Raw genomic sequence first — 13923 nt, 5'->3', positions numbered from 1 at the left:
TGACAGGAGCCAGGGCTCTTGTGGATTTCAACTCCTTCAAAAATGAATGGTGGCTGACTTGAGGCAGATATGGTTAAACACTGGAAATGGAAGCAGTGCCTCTGTCAGGCATTAGCTTCATACTTTCCTTTGGTGAGCATTTGGAAGTGTAGCTGTGACTTCCTGGCATTTGTGGTAATATGATACTTAGTCAAGGAGAGCTGGAGTAGGAAGGATGTTTGTGGGTAGGAGAATGGTGAATGCCATAGGGTAGCTATAGAACTCATGGGAAACACTGTAGATTTCCAGAACTGTTTGGAAACTGTCTGAGGGAGTTGGAGTTGTTATGAGATGAAAAGAGGCAGAACCGTCCTTTGTGACTATTGTGCTATATGATCATACTTAGGATAGAGTAGTTTGAGAAATACAGGGTTCATGAATAATGATAATGGTGATGATAAAATAGGAGGGACTATGATTTTCCAATTATATCAACAAAATATAAAAAACTTCTGGCATGACAATGTTCATCATTAATTTATCTCCCAGGCTCCAAATGAAGCTGGTAAGTATACTAGATGTGACTATAAGAAATATGGCTTTTCATTTTCATTTCATACATAATAATATTTTAAAATAGACAAAATGTGTAATGATCAGATCAGGGTAATTGGCATATCTGTTACCATAGACGTTTATTAAGAAATGATTTTTTAAAAGACAAAGCATCAGGAACTAGACAGTCTCATGGGAATGTTTAATTATGTGTATAACATCTATGATAATTGTCCTTGGAAGCCGATTATAAGCTACAAAAGAATTTCAGTCTCATTTTAAGAACACGGCTCAGTTCAGGACTTACATGTTGTCAATGTTCCTTATTTACATACCTTTCTACACCTTGGGCTTCAGTAAGAAATAATAACAAGTGATAATTTTTGCTGTTGCTAAAACACAGTTTCACCCTTAAAAAGTAAATAAACTTTTAAAACCTATATCATTATAAAGAACTCAAAAAACTTAACACCAAAACCCCCAAATAACCCAATAAATAAGTTGGCTAAGGAACTGAACAGATACTTCACAGAAGAAGAAATAAAATAAATCAACAAGTATATGAAAAATTTTTAACATCTCTAGCAGTTAGAGAAATGCAAATAACACTATACTGAGATTTCATCTCACTCCAGTCAGAATGGCAATTATCAAGAATGTAAGCAACAATAAATGTTAGCGAGGATGTGGGGAAAAAAAGGTACACACTCATACATTGCTGGTGGGACTGCAAATTGGTGCAACAACTATGTAAAGCAGTATAGGGATTCCTCAGAAAACTTGAAATGGAACCACAATTTGACAATTGGCATATGTCCAAAGATCATATATATATAGTGACTCAGCCACATCAATGTTTTAAATGCCCCTAAATTCACAATAGCTAAGCTATGGAATCAACCTAGATACCCATCAACAGATGAATGGTTGAAGAAATTGTGGTGTATACATACAATGGAATATTACTTGGACATAAAGAAGAAAGACTTTATGAGATTTGTCAGTAAATGGAAGGATCTGGAGACTATCATGCTAAGTCAAAGAGCCAATGTTCAAAAATCCAAAGGTTGAATGTTCTCTCTGATATGTGGATGCTAACATACAATGGGGGGAGGGCATAAGGAAGAATAGAAGTACTTTGGATTAGACAAAGTACTCCTTTTCACTTGTCGAATCAATTCAATTTGCATGTTTCCTTGAATTCTCATCATGATCTATAATCTATTCAATCTTCCTATTTATCCAGTGCTTCATATTTATTGGTTTTATTTACCTCTCTCCTCCATAGACCCCCCCCCCATGGCAAATCATTTCAGCCACACTTTGCTAATTCCTATTAATTTTTTACATGCTTGAGCTATTCCACACTTCTTTGTTAAGTTCCTACCCTGGGTAGCCACCGCTGTACTCTGTTCTCATTTTAGAATTCCAAGACTGTCAAAGTCCGAGCTAATATGATTTAATGAAAATTTATACTATTCTTAATGGGGTCTTCAGTACCACTTGGCTATATTTTAACTAATATTTTATTGGTACCCTTAGAGTCAATTTCCAATTTTTCATTGAAAAAAATTTCCACATAAGCTCCAATAGGTTCTCTCAAATTAAATGATCATGATTTTATGATTTGAGTGAAGCAATGTGTTGTAAACTCCTTCATTATTTCTCCTCCCTATTTCATCTACTTATTTATATTTCTTCTATTCTGAGTGTTTGAGATCTTCAAATATTCTCTCTTCTTTCCCACCCAGCCAATAAAAGAAAACCCAATGAGTACCTTTCAAAGGTAGTACCACTTCCTTTACCTGCATTCACTCTTACTTCTTTTACTTCCTCTGGGATCTTGCTTCTCCCTCTCTTACATGTTTGATCTCTTCATCTCTATTGGTGCCTCCTTCTTCTATGCTAAAACAACAAGTGAAGTAGAATGAAATGTCTGATATGGCTTTACTAGTCCCTGAAGCTACCACCCATGTTCTTATTTTAAACACCTTACAACAGCAACCATAACAACAATAATTCCTGATAATGCTAAGCACATTATAAACATCCTTTCAGCCTCATACCCACCTCTTATTAAATGCAATATTATTGCCCAATTTTACAGATGAAGAAACTGAGATTTATTTTTAATGTTTTTCTTCTTCCTTTTAGTCCATTCACTCTTCAACTTCTTCTAATCTTAATTCTACCCCAAACATTCATATGAAGCAGATTTGTTAATAACTTAATAATTTCAAATTTAACAGTCTTTTCTTTGGTATTAGTGATTTTTGTTCTAATTAGCAGTCTTTGTTATTAATTGATTTCAATACTGTATTTTACTCTGTTAATAAACTCTCTTAGCTTTAACATCATTATACTTTACTGGTTCTTGTGCTTTATTTGATGTTACCTACTGAGACCTTTGAAGTGGGCATTCCTGTGGTTTTTGTCTTTGGTTATTTCTTCTTTTCTGTCACTGATCTGAATAATTCTAACATCTGTTTCTACCTCAGATCTCTCTCTTGTGCTTCTTGTGCTCTAGCTCAATATATTCCATTATCTAGTCAGCATTCCTACTCATAAATACCACAGACACCACAAACATAAGCAAGTAAGACAACAGAAACTCTCCTATTCAACTTTCTCTCCTTTATCTGAAAAAATCTTTCCTCTTTTGACCTCCATATTTTGATTCATAATCATTCTTAATTTTCCTCTCCTTATTTCTGTGTCTCCCTCATATAGCCAAAATACTTCTGGCACTTAAAATGTTAGTATCTTCCATTAGAATGTAAGTCTTAGGAGGGCAGGGGCATATTTTTTCACAACTTTATTTCCTAGAGCCTAACAGATTAATGCTTAATAAATGCATGTCAATTATCTGAATGAATGAGTTCATTCATCCATCGACTTGGATGAATAAATCACTGGCTGGAAAGTGCATCTGCACCTCTTCAATTTCTAAGCCTACCACATTAAATTTGGCTCATATTGTCTCTGGCTTGGATCATTGGGCCAATCTTCTAATTTGCTTTTCCACCTCTGGGTCTACTTGCCAGAGGACACAGGTGTGAGATGAGTCTTCCTGATGCACAGCTCTGCTTATTTTCACTCTCTTGTTTAAAAACCTCAGTGTATCTGCATCCTCATCCAAATAAACTAAAATGCCTTAGGAGGTGTTCCAGGACATTCACTTTGTCTATTTTTCTTTGTCTATTCTCTTAGCCTCTGGTTCCCAAATGTGAGTTCATATAAAAACCATCTGGAGACATACAAAGTACTGATGCTTGGGGTTCACCACAAACCAATTAAATTGGAATCTCTGGGTTGGCACCAGCATCTGTTTTTGTGAAAGCACCTCAGGTGATTGTAATATACAGTTAGGCTTGAGAACTCTAAACCAACTGCACCATTTTTTTTCCCTAAATTTGGCCTATACTTCTTTTATTCTTTGCCCTTGCTTATACTTTTTCTTTGACAGATACTCTCTGTGGTCATATGGAACATTTTTGAAGTTCTAAGTAACACAGTAAAATGAAGAAATTTGAAATGTTTGTTTTGACACATTTTGAAAATTATATGCATTCATGTAACCACTACTCAAATAAAAACATTCTTATCAATCCAGAAAGTTTATTACCTTTTCCAATTAGTTTTACTCCCTCCCATAAATCACTTTTAGGATCTAACAATATAGATAGATTTGACTGTTCTTGAATAACATAAAAATTGCAACCATAAAGTATATGTTATATTTTGTCTGATTTCTTTCTCTTAAAAAATGCCTATGAGATTTATCTGTTATTGTATGTATAGTAGTTGGTTATTTTATTACTGAGTATCCCTTTGAATGAACAAACTACAATTTTTATTTGTTCCTTGATTAATTGACATTGGGGTTTTGATACATTTACCATTTGAAGCTCTACAGATGCTTTAAGGCCAAAGTCAAACTTTGTTAAGTTTTTTCTCATTCCTCGATTATTAATATTCACTCCCTTTTCTGAACCCTATCACATTTTTCCCTGTCTAAAAAAGTGTAGAATATGAGTCAAATAAAACTGTACTAATATATATGTGATATATATATATATATGTATATATACTCACTATGTTTGTCTTCTATTGTTACAGTAACATACTGCCACTAATTTTGTAGCTTAACACATTACAAATTTATATGGAGTTCAGAAGTCTGACACGAACCTCACTGGGCTAAAATCAAGGTTTTCAGCAGAGATGCATTCCTTTTTATCAGCTGAAGGAACATTTTTTTCCCCCTTGCCTTTTCTACTTTATAGAGACTACTGTAATTTTTGGTTTGTGGTCCCTTTTCTCCATCTGCAAACTCAGCAATAGAAGGGTTAGTACTTTTCACATTATATCACTCTGACCTTTTTCTTATATCTCCATGCCTTACTTTTTATAAAATTAATTTTTCCATGTATGTATTTATGGAATACAATGTGATTTTTTGATATTTAATATATCCATTACTTCACATACCTCTTTCTGTGGTGAGAACAGTTAACATCTATTATCTTAACAATATTCAAGTATCTAATACTTGCAAAGCAGGGTAACCATAGATAATGATAATATACTATTGTATTTTTAAAAAGCCAGAAGAAAGAATTTTGAATGTTTTCACCATAAAGAAATGATAAATGTAGCTCAAGATAGATAGCTTTACCTTGATTTGATTTGAATATTACATAATGTATACATGTGCTGAAATGTCACATGGCACCTCATAAATATGTATAATTTTTATGTATCAGTAAAAACTTAAAAAATGGAAGCTTGTCACAATCAATGAACAGAACTGGTACTCTCACTTTTTAAATAGCTCTCTATTTATATAAAGCAAATATTTTATATTTATTTTTTTAACAACTGAATTATACTTGAGTTAAAGGTATGCAAACAGTGATAGCTAGTGAATTCCAAAGGAGTCTTAAGAGGCCAACTCTGTGGAACACAGTGTGCCTGCTTTTATCTCCTAAGGAATGCAACACAAATCTCAATAATTTAAGGTATTTTATGGGACAGATGTATAGTGGTTTGTGTAACCATGATTCTGGTAAGAAATGGGGGATATGATCAACTTGAATTTTGGATTAAATTTATTGAAGGAACTACGTACACAGGCATGGGCAGGGTTAAGAAAACCCAAAAGTGATGGTGATGGTGAGTGATGGCAATCCCTCACACTTAGTTCTGGGAGAACTGGATCTATGGAAAGTGATGAGAAGCACCAAATAGGAGCTGAGGTTACAGAGAAACCAGGCCACTGCTGGCACAACCCTATATATCAGAGAAAGGGGTTTATTAGACTTGGGAAGGTGATGCAGAAGGAGGAAAAGCAACATATTTTAAAACTGGTTCATTTTTGGAAAAGGATTTTTTTTATATATTTCATGCTTGTCACCAAGGGCCAGATCATCCAAGCCAAGTCAGATTATTATGTCCCACTACTGAAATACAAAGCTCTCATATTCTTATGGATGATTTTATTTCCCCTTCAGTAAAAAAAAAATAGTAAAGAATAGTGAAAACAGTACTAAATTGGGTCAGGGAAGTCAGTCATCTATGACTAGTTGAGTAGCCTTAAAACAAGTAATATTCTTTGGCTGTGGCTAGGTTTCTTCATGCTTAAAATAAAATGATTGAGCTTGTGTTTTTATTTTTACTCATTTTTTTGCATTTTATTGATTCTTTTTAGTTATACATAACAATAGGATTCATTTTGACATAATCATAAAATTATAGAATATAATTAGTTCAAATTCAGTCCCCAGTACTTCCCCATCCCTCCCCTGTTCCCTTCCCCTTCTCTCTTCCCTTTACCCATTTTTCTGTATTGTTTTTTTCCCTAAGAATTAGTGTATTGTGGATGTACATGATGGTGAGATTCACTGTGGTATTTGTATAGATAACATAAGAATATGAGGTCATATTTATTTCATTGTCTTTCCCTAACCCATACCTATGTCCTTCCCTTATTTCTCCTTTTTCTATTCCACTGATATTTCTTTTATTCTTTTTTTTAACCCCCTTATTTTGGATTATCTTCCACATATCAGAGAAAACATTCAATCTTTGAGTTTTTGGGACTGACTTATTTCACTTAACCTGATAGTCTCCAGTTCCATCCATTCACTGGGAAATGCTATAATTTCATTCTTCTTTAATGCAAAGTTATATTACATTGTGTATGTATACCATAATTTCTTCATTCATCTGTTGAAGGGCATTTAGGTTGGCTCCATAAATTGGCTATTATAAATTGAGCTGCTATAAACATTGAAGTGGCTGCATCACTGTAGCATACTGATTTTAACTCCTTTGGATATGTACTCAGGTGTGGGATAGCTGGATCATATGGTAGTTCCATTCCTAGTTTTTGAAGAATTGCCACACTACTTTCCAGGTAGTTGCACCAATTTGTAGTCCCACCAACAATGTATGAGTGTATTCTTTCCCCATGTCCATGCCAACATTTATTGTTACTTATATTTTTTTAAAAAACAATACCTTTATTGTATTTATTTTTATTTATTATATTTATTTTATTATATATATATAAATTTTATTTGTACTTGGACACAATATCTTTATTTATTTTTATGTGGTGCTGAGGATCAAACCCAGTGCCTCACATGTGTGAGGTGGGTGCTCTACCACTGAGCTACAGCCCCAGCCCATATTACTTATATTCTTGATAATTGCCATTCTGGTTGGAGTGAAGTGAATTCTCAGTGCAATTTTAATTTTCATTTTTCTAATTGCTAGAGATGTTGAACATTTTTTTTCCATATATTTGTTGGTTATTTGTATTTCTTCTTTTGAGAAATGTCTGTTTAATTTCTTTGCCGATTTATTGATTGGGTTGTGTGGATTTTTTTTGTTGTTGGTGGTGTTTTTTGAGGTCTCTGCATAGCCTGGATATTAATGCCCTATCTGAGGTGCAGGTGGCATAGATTTTTTTCCTTTCTGTTGGCTCTCTTTTCATGGTCTTGAGTATTTTCTTTGCTGTGAGGGAGCTTTTTAATTTAATGCCATTCCATTTATTGATTTTTGGTTTCCACTGCCCCAGGTTGTGAATGGTGGATGTTGATACCCTGTACTTAGCAAGTCTGATGCAAGGTCCTGCGAGTATCCAACAATGCTTTGTCACTTGCCAATGGTGATCACAGCTTAGTCTGTGCACCTTTTAAGGCTGGGTATCAGCCCCTTCCTGCTGTGTAGATTCTGGTAATTTCCTGATAGTTTTCAATAACACTGGATATTCAGGCAGCTTCCTTCTGGTATGCCCATGGTCTGAGGGCTATCCCTGAGCTTCCTATGGTGCTTCCCCCAGTGTCAGTGACAGGGGCCTGGTGAATCCACTTTCTTTTTTGGGACCAAAGCTGCTTTGTTGTTGTTTTGTCTGAATTCAGTCAGTAGCTGCTGTGCAGAGCTTAGCGGGGCTAGGGGCACTTCCTGGCACAGATTGCCACCAGCCTATTCCTTCTCCTTGTTAGAGGTGGAGGTGGGATGGAGAGAGTTTCAGCAATTTTCAGCTAGCTGTGGTCCTTCTAGAAATTCTTTCTGGCCAGATTCTTAAGAGGTCCCATTGCAGGGGACTTGCCTGTGGTTTAATTTGCATCTGTCTTGTTGTGGAAAGATGCCACACTGATTTAAGGGGGTGACTGGTAGGCTGAGGACTCCATAAGATGGCTGTAGGCCCCCCAGCTCAGTTTTCTTTTCACAATTTGGTTTTAAGTTATTGTGCTATTTTAAGAATATTTCTGTTACACTTTAAATTTTGTCTGCCATTCCAACAGTTTTTAAGTAGGTGGGCTTAAGAAATTGTCCATCCCCTACCTTTCTCTCTCTGTTGCCATTACATCCTTGTCATCCACAGGTTTGGGTTCAGGGTCAGGGCACTCTGCTTTTTGCTCTTGTAACCTATCTTCTAGTCTCTCCAGGTCTCAGATTATGTAATATTGAATAGAGTATTTATTTTGTCACCCACCTCGCAATTTTGCTTTCATTCACTGCCTTCTTTCTATGTTGTGAGGAGATCAGGACTCACTGCCTAGCTTGCTTCCACCATCTTCCTACTGCACTGAACTTGTGTTTTTAAAGATCTTTTGGAACTCTAATATTCTTGTAATCTAGAAGTGTACAGCTCTTCTTCAGTTTCTCTGGGAGATCAATTCCAAGGACCCCAATGGATACCAAAATCTGTAGGTATTCAAGTCCTTTATAAAAAGTGGCATAATATTGATATTGATATATAGCCTAGGCACATCCTTCTGGTATTCCTTAAAGATCATCTCTAGGTGACTTATAATACCTAACACAATTTAAATGCAATGAAAGTAGTTATTATGTGTTATTGATGGGAATATTAGAAGAAAAAAGTCTGTACAAATTTAATAAAAATGCATTTTTTCAAATATTTTTGATCCAAGGTTGGATAAATCCACAGATGTGGAATCTGAGGATACAAAGGGCTGGGCATAATTACTAATATCCATTATGTTTGAGCAGTTTTCCCATAATCCAAAGTTATTCTTTACTCTCTTGCAAAGGTTTGAATTTTTTTTTTTAAAAAAAGGAGGGCAGGGCTGGGGATGTGGCTCAAGCGGTTGCGCGCCATGCCTGGCGTGCGTGCGGCCCGGGTTCGATCCTCAGCACCACATACCAACAAAGATGTTGTGTCCGCCGAGAACTAAAAAATAAATATTAAAAAATTCTCTCTCTCTCTCTCTCTCTCTCTCTCTCTCTCTCTCTCTCTCTTTCTCTCCCCTCTCTCACTCTCTCTTTAAAAAAAAATAAAAAAAATAAAAAAGGAGGGCATTTATAACATCTCTTTTCCATCTCCAACATTACTCTAGCATTTTGATATGTGAGTATTTATTTATAAATTCTAAATTATACAAATATACAAATGTTGATGATATACAAAAAGTTATTATCAAATGATCAAATTCATCACTTTTTAAAACTGCTTGTTTCATATGATTATTGATATGGGTTGTTAAACCTGTGACTGACCCTTATTACAGTATCAAATATCATGAGATCTTTCTTGGAAACAGGTTCTACCTGAGCTTTTATAAACTTACTGTTCTTCTATAAACTGAATTTGTATAATAATCGTTATTACAAAGGGCACTGAGAAATAAGTACTGATTTTCAATACTTAAAAGGTTTTTAATAGTTAATAAGGTTTACACTAACACATGTAGCTGCAGACAATAGAGCTAGGACCAGGAGTAGAGGTGCCAATAGGTGGACACACTGGATGTTGCCCTAAAGATTTATGGTTTCCATTAAAGATAAGGTATCTCTGACAAAAGTGCCAGTAAGTTTAAATAATTAACCAACGTACTATATCCCAAGTGCTTTCTGCTAATTTCACTATCACCCTCAGATCAAAAGGCATAAACTGTGAGCATGACTCAATTATTTCATAACAAAATACCTAATCTGATTCTAGTTAGTCACCTCTAAACTAGGAAATCACCCTAACTTTTCAGCCTTGCATGACAAGTTAAAAAATCATACAAACAAATTTACATATGCACTTTGATGATCATGTAAAATAAATGATATCCATAATAATATTGATATGTCCTCCTACCCTGGCAGTTTTTAAGGATGGAAAGCATTGTATTTGTTTTCACATATTAGAGAAATACCTGTTATTAAGTAATCTTGATGTAGGAAAGGAGAATAATTCTGAGTCTCTTCAATAAAAAAACTAACATGTCTTTTATAGACAATATTTCCTTTTTTAAAAAAACGGACTGTATATGAAAAAGATATTAAAAGAATTGTCATTTATAAAATGTCCATTTGGTAAAGATGCAGTAGTAGGATCTGTTCATTCTATCCTCTTAGCAATCCTCTAATATTAATATATTTTTATTTTATTGGTGAAAAATCTCAATGTTACAACAAGAACTATTCTATTTAATATTACATGGCAATAGATTGGATAGTGAACTTAGTATTTATGAATTCATTTGCTTGTTCTTGTTATTATGATAGTTTTCCTAAGACCACGTTCAATTGTTTCACAAAGAATTTTCCCACATTATTTTCTATTTGAGCACTAAGGAGTTGATTTTTTTTTCTTCTCAGATACTATTGTTTTTCAAACAGTTATCAATCCACTATCAGATCCATAATAACAAGCTCTCAATTATACATTAGGGAATTTCTGCTACTGGGGAGATCTACCAAAAGCAACCAGGAAGTCTGGGTGTTTACTTCTTGACAATTGATAGTTCACTAAGCTACTGTGAGTTCAAGTGACATCAAGAAGATAGTGTTGTGGAAATAGGTAAATGTCAAATATATATACACAAAGATATTCAGCATAATGCTGTTTATGATGAAAAAATTTGAAAACAACTTAAATATTCAATGTGTTCAAAGCATGGTACAACATTAAGGGAAAGAATTCATTCATTAAACTTGATAATGTAGATCCATTATTGTTGATAGGGTTAGAACTCTCACATGTTATATTTTAGAAGTTTTCAAAAGAATCTACAATGGAAAATCATAACATATTATCAAATAAAATATAATGCTATATTACAAAGGATATTATATTTTTAAAATGTAGATTTCTTTCAGAAAGGAAAGGGTGGTTTAATTTTTGTAAATCAGTGAATATAATTCACATTGACAGAATCAAGGCCATATTTGTATTTTACCTCACTAGATGAAGAAAAAAAATTGATAAAATCCAATATCCATTCAAAATTAAAATGTTAAAACTTTGAGCAAACTAAGAAGAGAGGAGAAATTGCTTAATCTGGTAAACTCATTGTTTAATCAAAAAGTGTACTAGAAGAGTAGATGAAGAGGATTGAGGAGGAGGAAGGAGAAATGGGAAAAAAGAACAGTGGAATGAATCTGACAAAAATTTTGTATGTACACACATGAATTAGCACAGTGAATCCCAACAACACGTATATTCACAAGACACTATTTAAATAAAAAACTATAAATAAATTGAAGAAAGATCAGTAGAGTATAGTAGAGGGAGGGGAGAAGAAAGAGAGAGGGGAAGGAGGAAGTTCTAGGGACTGAATTAGAGCAAAATATATTCCACACTTTTGTGATTATGTCAAATGTATCCTAATGTTATATATTACTAAAAAGAATAAAAAACAATAACAAAGCTTACTGGAAACAGTAGAATGTTGAGAGACCCCCTCCATACGCATCCACAATTGGATGCCCAATGTTAATTCTTCCCTTGATTGTTGTACTAGAAGTCCTAGCCAGTGCAATAAGGCAGGGGAAAAATGGTGTAAAGATCGGAAAGAAAGAATTCAAACTGTCTTTATTCACAGGTGAGACTCTGTATTTAGAAAATCCAAAATTATTTATAAATAAGCTATTGAAATTAAAACATGAATTTTCAGTGTTGTAGAATACAAAATCAAATCTAAAATTTTATGTATGCTAGAAAAATCACAAAAATGAAAATTTTAAAGAAAACATTTACAATACCAGAAAAATGTCAAATACCTAGGAAAAATGAAATTATATAATGGATCAATACACATAATTAGATAAATAGAGCAATGGGAAAGAATAGAGACTTCAGAAACTGATGGATATATGTTTACTTAATTTATGATAAAAACTGGCACTGAAGTATATCAGGAAAAGATGACCTTTTCAATAATTATGCTGGATTTGTTACTGAATTGGAACAAATTATGTTCCATGTTTGTATAAATTATATTAAAATTAACCTCAATATTATGTATATCTATGATGAACTACTAAAAATAAATTTTAAAAAATATAAAAATAAAAGGAAATCACATTCCTATATTATAGCACATACAAATTAATTCCAGACAGACTGCAGATCTAAATGTAAAAGATAAAACAAACATTTAGAAAAGAATATAGAACATGTTACAGACTTTAGAAAAATAAATTAATTTATTAAAAAATAAATTCTTAAATTCTTAAATGATTAATAAAATGATGCGATAAGACTGAACATTAAGAATTTCTGTTAATCAAAAACATTAAAAGAATGAAAAAAATTATATATCAAAAGGTGTTTATAAAAATACGAACTGGAGTGACCAAAATATCTAAAGAACTCCTATAAATCAACAAAGACAGACATTGTAGTAGACAAATGAATAATATATCTGACCAGATACTTTAAAAGAAAGAATATCCAAATAGCCAATGAACATATGAAAAGTGCCTCAGCATCATCAATCATCAGGAAATTGCCAATTAAAAACACACAGAAATGAATACACACCCATTCAAAAGGCCAAAATGAAAAAGGCAGATAACTACAAGTATTGGTAAGGGTGTAAAACATCTAGGACGCCCATGAACTGCTGGTGGGAGAGTGAATTTATATAACACTGTGGAAAACTGACATGCTATACTGAAGCCAATAGTTTGCAATCCAGCATTTGTAAGACAAATATGAACATAAATGCACCAAAGATACATACAAGAATGCATTTAATAGCATTATTCATAATAGTCAAGAACTAGAAACAGACCAAATACTCATCAAGTTTAGAATGAATAAATATCTTGTTGTATATTCATACAATGGACTTCTGTGCAACTGCTTGGATGAATCCTATAAATATAATGAGACATGAAAGAAGCTAGATATAAAAACAAGTGCATACCCTATAATTCCATTTATACAAAGTTCAGAAAATAAAAGTAGTGGACAATGAAAGAAGTCAGGGTAGTGCTTTACCTTATGTTTGGATAGTTGCTGGGAGGATGTACAGAGCACTCGAGTGCCAGTTGTATTTTATTTCTTGACCTGAGTGAGGAATACATGGAACATTTTTACTTTGTGAAAATTCATTGAGCTATATACTTACAATCTATGTTGTCCCCTGTATGTTGAAAACACACACATACACACACACACACACACACAAACACACACAAACACACACGATAAAGAAAAACACTTGTTAAAAGAATATGTCAAATGTTCCTCTTTGTTTAAAATGCACACCTTCATATAGAAAATTCTTAAATTACTTTTATACCAAAGTCTTATGTTCTGTTGGGTGGGATTATTAATGATTCTGATTTTCTGCTTTATGGTTTTCATTTCTTGAGAGTGGGAGTAATGTGGAAAGAAACATAGTAACATCATGAAGTTTTAATTCAATCTTGGGTAAATAGTTACAGACCTATACTAAACCTAAAACTTGGACAAATTTGATGCAGGCTGGCAAGAAAGCAAATGCCAGAGAACTATCTCAGGTTCTTAGTTGCAATTGTTATATTAGTCAGTAGAAGTTTTTGGGTTTCATGGTCTGTGCAAGAGTCTATTGTCAAAGGTTCAGTATAGGTCTCCTCCTGTTTTCCAGTACA

The sequence above is a fragment of the Ictidomys tridecemlineatus genome, chromosome X, assembly GCF_052094955.1.
Source record: "Ictidomys tridecemlineatus isolate mIctTri1 chromosome X, mIctTri1.hap1, whole genome shotgun sequence".
Taxonomy (NCBI): Eukaryota; Metazoa; Chordata; class Mammalia; order Rodentia; family Sciuridae; genus Ictidomys; species Ictidomys tridecemlineatus.
The sequence above is the reverse complement of the archived record's forward strand: the minus strand, read 5'-3'. Positions refer to the sequence as shown.